We start from the raw sequence: 11,672 nt of genomic DNA, 5'->3' as shown, positions 1-11,672 counted from the left end.
CGGTGTCCGAAGTGCTTGAACCGTAATGACGCGTAGAATTTTTCTCAACTTTTATCGGAAAATTACTGTTTTTGGGTACTTGATGCGACGGTGGGACAGGAAAAGTGCTCAGGGGTGGTGGGATTGTGGGGCTAGTTGAGGGGAGGTTGTATATAAGTTTGATCAAAGAGTGAGTTGAATGAGTTTTGTGAACACACGTGGTATGTATGATCGTGACGTCATGTACAACCAATCAGAAATGAGTTGAGGTTAAGGTGAGTTCACACAGATTTTATTTGGTCTCAGATTTGATGACAATACCGCTCATTTGGTTAGTTTGTATATTTGGTTGTCTAGTTTTCAGGCGCCCAGGAGTTAATATTGTACAGTGTGTTTTACAGCATTCTTTATACAACATGTTTTTTTTTATTTTATCTCCGCTCACCAAGCGAATTACGTATTAATGTTTTTTTATTTTGTTAAAAAATTAGATCTTCAAATTGGTCAATCAAGGGACAACTAATACAAAGTTATACTCGTAGATTAAAAAGAATTTACATAACAACAAACGAGAATTAGACCCAATCTGAAGAATATCTAAAACAATAAGAATATGCAAAGTAAATCATAATAAAAAATATAAGAATTTTAAGAATATAAAAAAAAATGTTTACAAAATTCATAATTTTTTAATTACATAATTGGGGTTTTCGAATTTTTCATAATTTCTAAGAATTGTTTCTGAAACTCGACAGAAAACTCAAAGAGAATCTAAGGCTTGTAAACATTCCAAGGAAAATTTAGAGAGAATTTAGGACGATTAAAAGAAAATTTATAGAAAATCTAAAAAACTGATACATAATTTATAAAACACTTTTAGAGAATCTACATCTAAAACTAAAGATAATCTAAAGAATACATAAAAAATACCCATCAAAAGATAATTCAGAAATTTTACAGAAATGTGAATAATCTAAAAACTTCAAAGAGAATCGCCACACTGAGAAAATTCATATTTATGATGAATGTAAAGAATATAAGAAAATCAGAAAAGAATTTACATCTAAAACTAAAGAAAGTCTGTACATAGAAAGAATCTAAAGAGGATGGAGAGAATGAAATTCTAAATTATTTTAGAAAATGAATATTTTCGAGAATCTAAAGAATATCCCAGGTGACTAGAGACTGAGGAAAATTGAGAACAAGTTTAGAACTATTGAAAGAAAATTGAGAGAAGACTTAAAAAGAATTATTATACATAATTTAAAGAAAATTCGAACAATCTACAACTTGAGCTAAAGATAAATCAAGAAAATATTATGTATGTTTAGAAATCAAATGAAAATGTAGGTAATCCAGAAACTATATACTTATAGAACTTTGAAAAAATTCTAGGAGTATCGGGTCTCCTAAGAAAATAAAAAAAATCAATAAAAATTTGTAGAAAATTTAGAACGACTAAACGAAAATTCATTGAGAGAAATCAAAAATGAATTATACATCATAATTTAAAGAATATTTAGACCATCTGCAGTAACAATAACCAAAGATAATCTAGAAAATAGTAGATAAAACGTACAGTTTGGGACACGGAATTTCAAACGACCTGTCATTCAAATTTCGTACACTACAAAAGAATCTTTACTCAATAATAACTAAACTTTTAATTTTTAGCATATTAATCAAAGTGACATGAGTGATAAGGTGTCAAATTTTTATGATTTCAGATTAAAGCAATTGCGGTTTAAACTTAGCTTTGTTGATAAGAGACTGCCGGCATTTTAATAAATATGTCAGAAAATTGTCATTTGAAATTCCGTGTCCCAAACGGTTTCTAAAGAAAATTCTGCAGAAATCGCAACGAAATATTAGATAATTCGACGAAAATATAAATAATCTAGGAATGTTATAGAAAATCTTGAGAAAGTTTTTGGAAAATAGAGAGATAAAGAACATTCAATGTGAATCTATAGCAAATCGAAAGAATAGAGAACATTTTATAAAGAATTTAGGACCACTTAAATGAAATTTGAAGAAATGCATAATCATAGTCATAATCTAAAAAAAATCTAGAGAATCTACATCTAAAACTAAAGATAATCTAGACAGTAGATAGAAGGATTTTAAAGAAAATAAAAAAAATCTGTAGAAATAGCAACTAAATTTTATATAATCCGAGGTAAATCTAGATAATTGAGGAACTTGAGAAAATTCTTAGAGAATCGAGATACTGAGGAAAATGTAAAGAGAAGTTTTTCTATCTGTGACAAATTTAAAGAATAGAAGTTACAAAGAATATAGGTCGATTAAAAAAAAGAAAAGTCTAAAGACATGGACAGTGTAAAAAAATAGAGGATTTACATCTAAAACTAAAGAGAATCTAGAAAGTAGATAAAAAAATCTAAAGAGAATGAAGAGAATCTGTACAAATTGCAACGAAATACAATGATAATTTGAGAAAAATGTAGATAATGTAAAAACTTTATAAAGAATTTTAAAAGAAAATCTCTAGAGAATCAAGATTTTGAGGAAAATTGAAAGATTTTTTTATTTAGGTATTGCAAAATTTAAGGAAAACAAGGAAAAATTCCAAAGATTATAGAACGATTTAAAGAACATTTAGAAAAAATCTAGCATAATCTAAAGAAAATTTAAAGAATCTACGTCTAAAAAGGTAATCTAGAACGTAATTAGATAGGTTCTAAAGAGAATTAAGAGAATCTGTTAAAATTGCAACAAAATTTTAGATAGTTTGAGGAAACTGAATAATCTGGAAACTTAATATAGAATCTAGACTGGGGAAAATTCAAATAAATTCCTTCAAAAAACTAGGAATAATTTGATTGAACTAAAATTAAGGAAAAATCTAAAAAGAATTATACATAATTTAAAGAAGATCTAGAGAATCTATATCTGAAACTAAAGATAATCTAGAAAGTAAATAGAAAGTATCTAAAGATAATAAAGAAAATCTGTAGAAACCGCATCGATATTCTTGATAATCCAAAGAAAATGGAGATAATCTAAAACCTGGAAAAAAAAATATGAAAAAATTTAGAAAGAATTTAGGACAATTGAAAGGAAATTTAAAGCCAATTTGAAATCAATTATGTATAAGTAATATGTACAATTAAAACTAAATATAAGATGCATACATACAAAGAGAATCCCGAACATTCGCAGCCGCATTCTAGATCATACAACAAAATGTAATCAAAAGGGGTTCATCGGATTATTTGACTTTTTCTTAAATTATTAAGGTTTTTTCTATACTCTTTAGAGTTTCCAAGCTATCAATTTTTTCTCTATTTTTTAGGATTGTTTAAAATGTCTTGTGGTTTCTTGTATTCATTTGGATTTTTTTAAGATAATTTAAATTTTTAGGAAGATTTTAAAACTTTCTAGTATACAGGTGACTAGATAAAAATTACTCTGTAAAGGCATAGAAGAAAAAGCGATATGAATTGGGGGTGAATTAAATAAGAGCAGTGTATAGCTGGCTGCATATCTTATCACTTAAAAGTTCAACCTGGAGAACTGGTGGTGCTGTTTCGCAAGTTTGATCAAACCGGACCAAAATTACTGGTAGTAGTGTTCAAAATCTTTCCCGGAAGCGTGCAAGCTAAAAACCCTTTTTTATTTCTGAGTGCAAAAGTCATAAGCGTAACATTCCCACGATCGTCGGACGCAAATGATTATATTTCTGCCAGAGTTGTACATACAAAATTTATTGCTCGCAACTGTAACTCTATTATTTAACCAGAAATTTGTGAAGAAGCTGTAGCCTCTAATCCTCATTGACAGTTCTCATCGTTTTCTTCCAAGATAAATCGCCTGTCAAACGTGGAAACATATCAGCGACGCCGTCATTTCTCGCAACAAAGCGAAGTGAAGAATCACTAATCAGATCTCTGAAGAACTGAAGAATGGTTTACTACCGTACACACATCGTAGTGTGCTGTGTACACAAATAAACTTGACGTACGTGGGTCGAAGAGTGGGCTGTGATTACACAGAAAGAACCGTGCTGCACGTCTTATGTTAATAACCCACACAGTTAACAAGGAACTGAACGGGGGTCACGTGACGTAAAAAGCCGCATATACTCCAGGAAAAAAAAGCAAAAATGGCGTCAACAAAGTGCGCTTTTTTTCTAGTGTGCACCACATAAGCCAACTCATCCGTATCTGTCCTTTGCACTTTTTTCCTGCTGCATCATCGCTGCAAAAAACAAATTCCGATCGCGCTGCCGAAGTCTTTGAGTGCAGCAAGTGTTGATGCACCGCAAGATTTTTTTACAAAACGTGTGCATTCTGCAGCTCTTTGTCAATTTGTGCTATCACTTAAGCGTAAGATTGGTATCCCGTTGCCTTTGATGAGTTCTGTTGTGCACAATTTACATGAAACAAATCCGGTGGTTCGCTCCGGCGATTCTTTGGTTTCTACTTTGCTGGAAAAGTAACGATTTGATGGATGGGTTGACTGCAGTCATCGGGAAATTATGCATTTTAGTAATTAGACCCTGGCCAGGACACGTCCTGCGTCTAGCTCATTTAGTGACATTGCTTTTTACGGTTTGCACCCCTGCCCCCGCGCTTGTAAACCCCCCACGTCACGAAATCCCGCCGCCATTTTCCTGCAAGCATAAAACGTATCCTCGTCGCCTTTGTGCTCCAGCCTCGTCCGCTTTAATTTACTTTTCTTTAAGATATCACGTTGATGTCGACACGTCTTAGCTATCAGACGCCTCGGAACCTCTTGGCAAATATCGCACGTAAAGACCCTCGTCATTTCTTGCAGCAGTGCAATAAGGATGCATTTATGTAACGTGCATTCGTCGCTCGACGAACGAATGTAGTTTAGTGCAGCGCGTGCTTTACGGTAACGAAGCAGCCGAGAATGCGAATTGATTTATTTGTGCGATATCATCATCGGCCGTTCTAACACAAGAACGATAGAAAAGATAAGTTCCGACAATGAGCCACCCACTGGGAAGTTTTCTACAAGTCACAAGGAGGGAAAAAAGTGCGCCGGGGGACAGGCAACCAGCAATACACGACGGGGATGGATAGGGGAGGGTGGAGACAGGTGGTAGCTTTTCCGGTATGACTCTGCAGAAGTCATTTTTTTGGTTTTTTAGAGACAAGAGACAATTGCCGGCTTCGTTCCAGGTACCATACAAAAAGGCTATAAACCATCATCTCCGTCCCATTGGGTGATTTATTGGAGAAAAACCATCCCATCTACTACCAGTGGGAGGGAAGCGTACACGCAGTGTTTTAATTGAAACCATGATTTATTTCGCGCCATTTTTTAAATGCTAGTTCCGCATGGAAACCTTTCAAAAAGTGATTTGTTTCTTGCGAATTTTTATAAGAGAAAGTCGGTTTAACAAGTGACCACAGTATTATAAGCAGTTGCGACAACTTGCCTAGCATGGGGGTTGGCTTTCATTGTGACCATGGCCTACTTTACTGCCAACTGACTGTTGATGACAACAACTATAAATTCTATTTTTGGATGTATATTTTCTTCTCAGATTCTTTATAAATATTTTCGAGATTCTTTAGCTGATTAAAATTTTGAAGATTATATTCTTATCTAAACATTTCTGTTTATTTTTTTTATTTTTTTTCTCCAGATACGCTATTCTTTCAAAATTTTCTTCAGACGTTTCCATTATCGACAGATACTTATTCTTCTTTCTATATTCTCTCTCGATTTTTGAGACAACATTTAGTAGATTGCTTTTAGATTTTTATTTTTATCCTTTGCTAGATATACTTTTTTGTAATTATTATCTAGAATATTTTTGAATCTATAGTTTTTTTATATTTTTAAAGTATAATAGCGTTATAGATTCTTCTAATCCCTAATAAAAACATTCAGATTCCATATACATACTTCTGTTTATTGTATCTACAGTATGTCCCCGGATTGAGTTCACAAGAGGGAAAAAAACTTTATTTTTCATTTTACAGAAAAATGACAAAGGAATAATATTTTTTGCTTAATTTAAAATAAATAAATCTTTAATTAAAACTTTAATATTATCAAGCTGTGTTCTGGAAATCGAAAAAGACAAAAAATAACGAAGAACTTTTTTATTTTAATTTAGCAAAAAATGTCAAAGGAATGAAATTTGTTTCTTAACTCAAACCAATTTCTACTATTTGATTGGCCCATTACCTGTTTTAGCACATAGTTCAATTCTAACTCGTAATTTTTTCGACTGTTTCGATTTTTCTCAATTATTGTTAAGGATGCAATTGCATTTTTTTCCAATTTTTTAATACTTATACATTATTAGGAAAATTTTTCTTTAATCTTTAACGCACTATTTGATTTTGTGAATCCACAGCCTGCTATTATTTGAAAACGATTACAAAATTTAATAAATAAAAATAATGAAAAAATTAATTTTAAGAGTACAAACTAATAATTTTGAAATTTTAATTGCAGATTTATCTGTTTTGAAATAAGCAAAAAATGTTATTCCTTTGTCATTTTTTTGTAAAATGAAAAATAAACTTTTTTTCCCTCTTGTGAACTCAATCCGGGGACATACTGTATAATTCCTCTATAGATACGGCATAGTTGCATTCGACATTCTTTCTACATTTTTTCGAGATGTTTACATATTTTTTATTCTATCAAGATATTTCTGTTTATTCTACTATATTCTCTATAGATTTTTTACATACATCAGTTTCTTTTTTCTACTTTTTTTTAAGTTTTTAAGATATTATTTTGTACATTGATTGGTTCTAGATCTTTCTATTATTCTTGATTTCCAGATGTTCTTTTTGGATAGTTCTTTGTGTAATTTTTTTATTCTCTATATCTAGATCTTTTTAATCATGTATATTTGCCTTATAGATTCTTAAACCCATTAAAATATGTAAAATCTTTAACATTTTATCTAGACACGTTCATATTCATTCTCCCAATATTTTCTCACTAGGTAGATAGTCGCGTTTTCTTTCTTGATTTTCTACAAATTTTTATTTTTCTGTTTCTTCTATTTAGACTTTTTGCTGAATTAAAATAACTATTTTATGATTTTACACAGATACTTCTTTTCATTCTCTAGATACACCATAGATATGTTGTACAATCTTTCTACATTTTCTCGAGATGCTTACATTTTTTTAATTACATATATTTGTGTAATTTAATCTAGATTCTCTATAGATATCTGTTTTAGTTACTACTTTGTACAGAATTTTGAAACAATATTTTCAAGATTGGTTGTAGACATTTTTCATTTTTTATTTTTTCTAGATACTTTTTTGGATACTTCTTTTTGTAAATTAATCGAATTAATTTTTATTTTCTTTAGATTTTAACAGTATAATTATCTTATATGTATATTGTTCAAAACATTAAAATAATATTGCTCAGATTCTATCTAGATTTTCTTTATATTATCTGTATCGTTACGCCATATGTAGTTGTAGTAGTGTTCTAAATTCTAAATTCTAATTTTTTTCTAGATTTTGTCTGCTTATTCTTTCTGTATTCTTTCTAGATTTTTTCAAGATTTTTTAAGAATACGTATCTAGAAACTTTTTGTTCGTTCTCTTATAATTTGTCTAGATACTCCATAGAAGCGCTCTACATTCTTTCTAGATTTTCTTGTGATTCTTTAGATTCTTTATATATTATTTAGTTTATATCTAGATATTCTAGTCATTCTATCTCTAGATTCCCACCATGTTCCTTTTTTCTAGATGTTTACTATATACTCTCAAAATAACGTTTTTTTAGACTCTAACCAGATATTTTTGTATATTATTTCTACATTTTCTTCTTCATCTTTTTAGATACTCTCTTTAGATTCTGTAGATACTTTAAAAATTTGATATTACAGGTTTTGTTTATTCTGTCTAAATTTTGGCTAGATCCTTTTTTAGATACGTACTTCTATCTAGATACATCCGTTTATTAATTCTAACTGTATTTTTTCTAGATACGCCATAGATATACTCTAGATTTTCTTTTGATTTTTTAAATATTGTTTTAAATTTTGTCCACAGAATTATGTTTATTTTTTCTATATTCTTTGTAAACACCTACATCTGTTTCACTGCTTTTTATATTCTTTGAAAACTTGTGAAAAACATTTTGTAGAATGTACCTAGATACATATTTCTTTTCATTTTTGGTACATTCTCTCTCGGTTCTTTCTGAATACTCTCTATAGATTGTTTTAATCTATATTTTCTTCAGATTTCTTATAGATGCTTTTTAGATTTATCAGTTTATTAAAACTATGTTCTATTCTACATGCTTTTTAGCTTTTATATTTTTTCTAAATATTCTATAGGTACTCTAGATTTTTTTTGGATTGTCTCGAAACTTTATGATTTAGATACTTTTTTAGATATTTTATTTACCTAAATATTTCTATTTATTTTATCTAGATTCTCTCTAGATTCTTTCTACATTTTCAAAATAACATTTTATAATATCTATCGAGATATGTATTTCTTTTCATTCTTTGTACATTATCTATTGTTTTTAATACTCGTTTTAGATACTTCTGAAATTATCTATACCCTGTCTCTAGATTTTTTGAATCTAAATTTTGTTCAGATTTTCATTCAATGTTTGCTTTGATTCGTCATATCGGTAAAATTAAATTTGTTGGATATACAAGGTGTTTATAAATGTTTCTAGCATCAAGAGTGGCTATGAAATGTCAAAGAAATTTGCCGCTCATTACAAATGTGGGTTTCGATTTGTCAACTGACATTTGCAGCTAACCTCAAACATGAAGCAAAGTAAGTTTTGAGAAATAAACTGTTTCAGTTGTGGCTGAAAACCTAAAAATCGAAAACTTGGACACAAAACCGTAACTAAAACGTCATTGAAGTAAGTAACAATATAAATAATTTTCATGATAGTAATATTCACTATGAAAACAAAGCGGCAAAATAATGTACGGCAGGAATTCCAAAGCCACGCTTGATGCTAGAAACATTTATAAACACCTTGTAGATTTTATAGACTACATCTATAGGTATAGTTTATTATTATTATTATTATTATTATTATTTATCAGATGCGGTTTACAGTCTGTCTAGACGTTCTTAGATTTTTTTTAAGTTTATCTTGATATTTTATCTTTTTTTAGATTTTTAAAAATTTTATCTTAAGGATATTTACGTTCATTTCATCTAGATTCTGACTATAATCTTTCTACATAGTCTCATTGAATATTTCTGCAAATTATTCATACTCTGTCGGTATACATTAATTTTTGAATCTATATTTTCTTCAAATTTTCTAAAAATGTCTCTTTATTCATCAGATCAGTAAAAAAACACTTTTAGATTTTATTTATATTCTATCTATTCTATTTTGTTAATTTTTTTTAATCCGTTCTAGATACTTCTGTAAATTACGGAAATTTTGGTCAAAAAAATCCGGTTTGATCCATTCTAACCAAACAAATGTCAAATCGGAGCGAAACCTGAAAAAATAAAGTAACTAAATTCTAGGGATTTTCTTACACCAATGTTGCACCTTTTCAACGGTTAGTCCCTCCATGCTTTTCTTATGTAGCATCGATTTTGTGTCGTTACTGGTAAAGTGACACCCTGCGTTTTATTAAACGTCACTTCACAGTATAGTACAAGGTGTTTATAAATGTTTCTAGCATCAAGGGAGGTGTGGAATTTCTGCTAGACACTATTTTGCCGCTTTGTTTTAATAGTGAATATAACTATGTTCAATATTATTTAAAATGTCACTTACGTCAACGACTTTTCAGTTACGATTTTGTCTCAAAGCACAACTTAAATGTTTTGTTAAATTAACTTTGTTCTATGATTGAGGTTAACTACAAATGTCAGTTGAAAATCCTAAACTCACATTTGTAATAAGCGGCAAATTTATTTGACATTTCATAGACATCCTTGATGCTAGAATCATTTATAAACACCGTGAATTTAATAACTAGCAGCGACACAAAATCGGAGCTCCATAAAATCCTCACTCAGAGTGAACAAAACTTTACAGTTTCCTGAAAACAAAATTGACAGATCTGTCACTTCGATTTGACACTTGTTTATGAATTTATAGCTCTTGTCAATTTTTTTGAATCGGTTTTTTGCTACTGGTTAAACTGGGGTCAACTGCCGCCCGATCCGAAAGCGCGAAAATTGAATTCCCCAAAACATTGCCAACGGCAAAAACCCAAATGAAGACGTTCTACAGGTTTGTTGCGGTTTCGTCTTGACTTAATGAGAGCACGCACTGCTTGTCTTACACTGAATTAATTCCAACCACATGTTAACTTACCATATGTTATTTACGACCCTCGCGTCTAGGGATTTTTCTCGTGGTTGGTAGTAAATGACACAAGTCTAGCCTCTTGATGTTAAATCCATCTCTTTTATTATTTATAGCAATGTCCGTGCTAGATGAGATGGAACCGATAATTCCGCGATTCCTATCTCTGAATCCTTTCATTGTTCACTTGTTTAAATAATTCGTGATCACGTGAAACGGTAGTCGGCCATGAAAAATGGCAGCACTGCATTACATACATTACTGCGTGAGCGCTGCCAACGGGTGGTCTGCGAATATCCCTAAAGTTTTTTTTTCGTGGATAGAATTCCGAATAGATCCAGACATTCACCCCCAGCTCTTAGGCCATGGCGTGCGTCTGACGACTGACCTCAGGTGACCTCCGAGGTAAGACGCATCACCCCGCAGTGCAACGAGCGTCCCGACGCCGACGTCGGTCGGGTCCTTAAACTCGTAACCTGGTAGACGGCGGCTCGACAGCTCACAGTTCAAATCCTGCAGTACGTTCACCCCTTTGTCATGTCTAAGCAGACCAAGAGGGAATGAATTAAGAGATTTTGGGGGTGGGGGATGGAGATCGCAGTGACAAAGGAGGAAATTGGGGTGATTTGACATAATTTTGCTTCCGGTTAATTTGGGAAGGAAGGTAAATGGGGATAGTTAAACATGTGGTACAGCAACGATGATAGCTAATTATAGCTATTACATTTTATGACTAAAAATTAGTTTACAGTCATAACATCAAATTTAGGCTAATTTATTTTAATTTAGGTTTAGTTATGCTTCGTTTTCTTTAGTTCAATTTTATTTGACCCATTTGGACTTTATACACATCAACTTAGTTCGGTCTAGGTCTGACTATTTTATTTAGTCAAAATTTACTCGAATTAGTCTAATTCAATCTAATTTAGTTAATTTGGGCAAACTTTTTACATACTTTAATTTTTTTGTCTTATAAAATAAATAATAAATAAATAAATATATCCAATTTAGTCCAACATAACTAAATTTACTTCGGGAACTTCAATCAGGCCTCACTTGCAGTTTAACTTAGTCTAATTTAGGCTAATTTGCTCTCAATTAGTCGACTTTCTAATTATCCTTTAGGACTTGGTTAGTTTGTGGTCTGGTTCAGTATTTAGTGAAAAATATAAACTGGAAATAATCAAATTAGCTCTGTTTTCCGTTTAATTTAGCTAAATTGTGGTCTAAATTTAATCTAATTTAGGTATTTGAGTTTAAAAGTAGTCAAATAAATGTGGGTATTCTTCTTTTTGTAGTATCATTTAGTAATCACTAGCGACGACTAGTTTTTGCAGTTTAGCTTTCCAAAATACTAATTTCCAAGTTATGTTTAATTTAGTTAAAAAATATTT

The sequence above is a fragment of the Gnatocerus cornutus genome, chromosome 4, assembly GCF_029298725.1.
Source record: "Gnatocerus cornutus isolate USDA-ARS CGAHR chromosome 4, icGnaCorn1.1, whole genome shotgun sequence".
In the NCBI taxonomy this organism is placed as follows: Eukaryota; Metazoa; Arthropoda; class Insecta; order Coleoptera; family Tenebrionidae; genus Gnatocerus; species Gnatocerus cornutus.
This window is presented reverse-complemented; position numbering follows the sequence as displayed.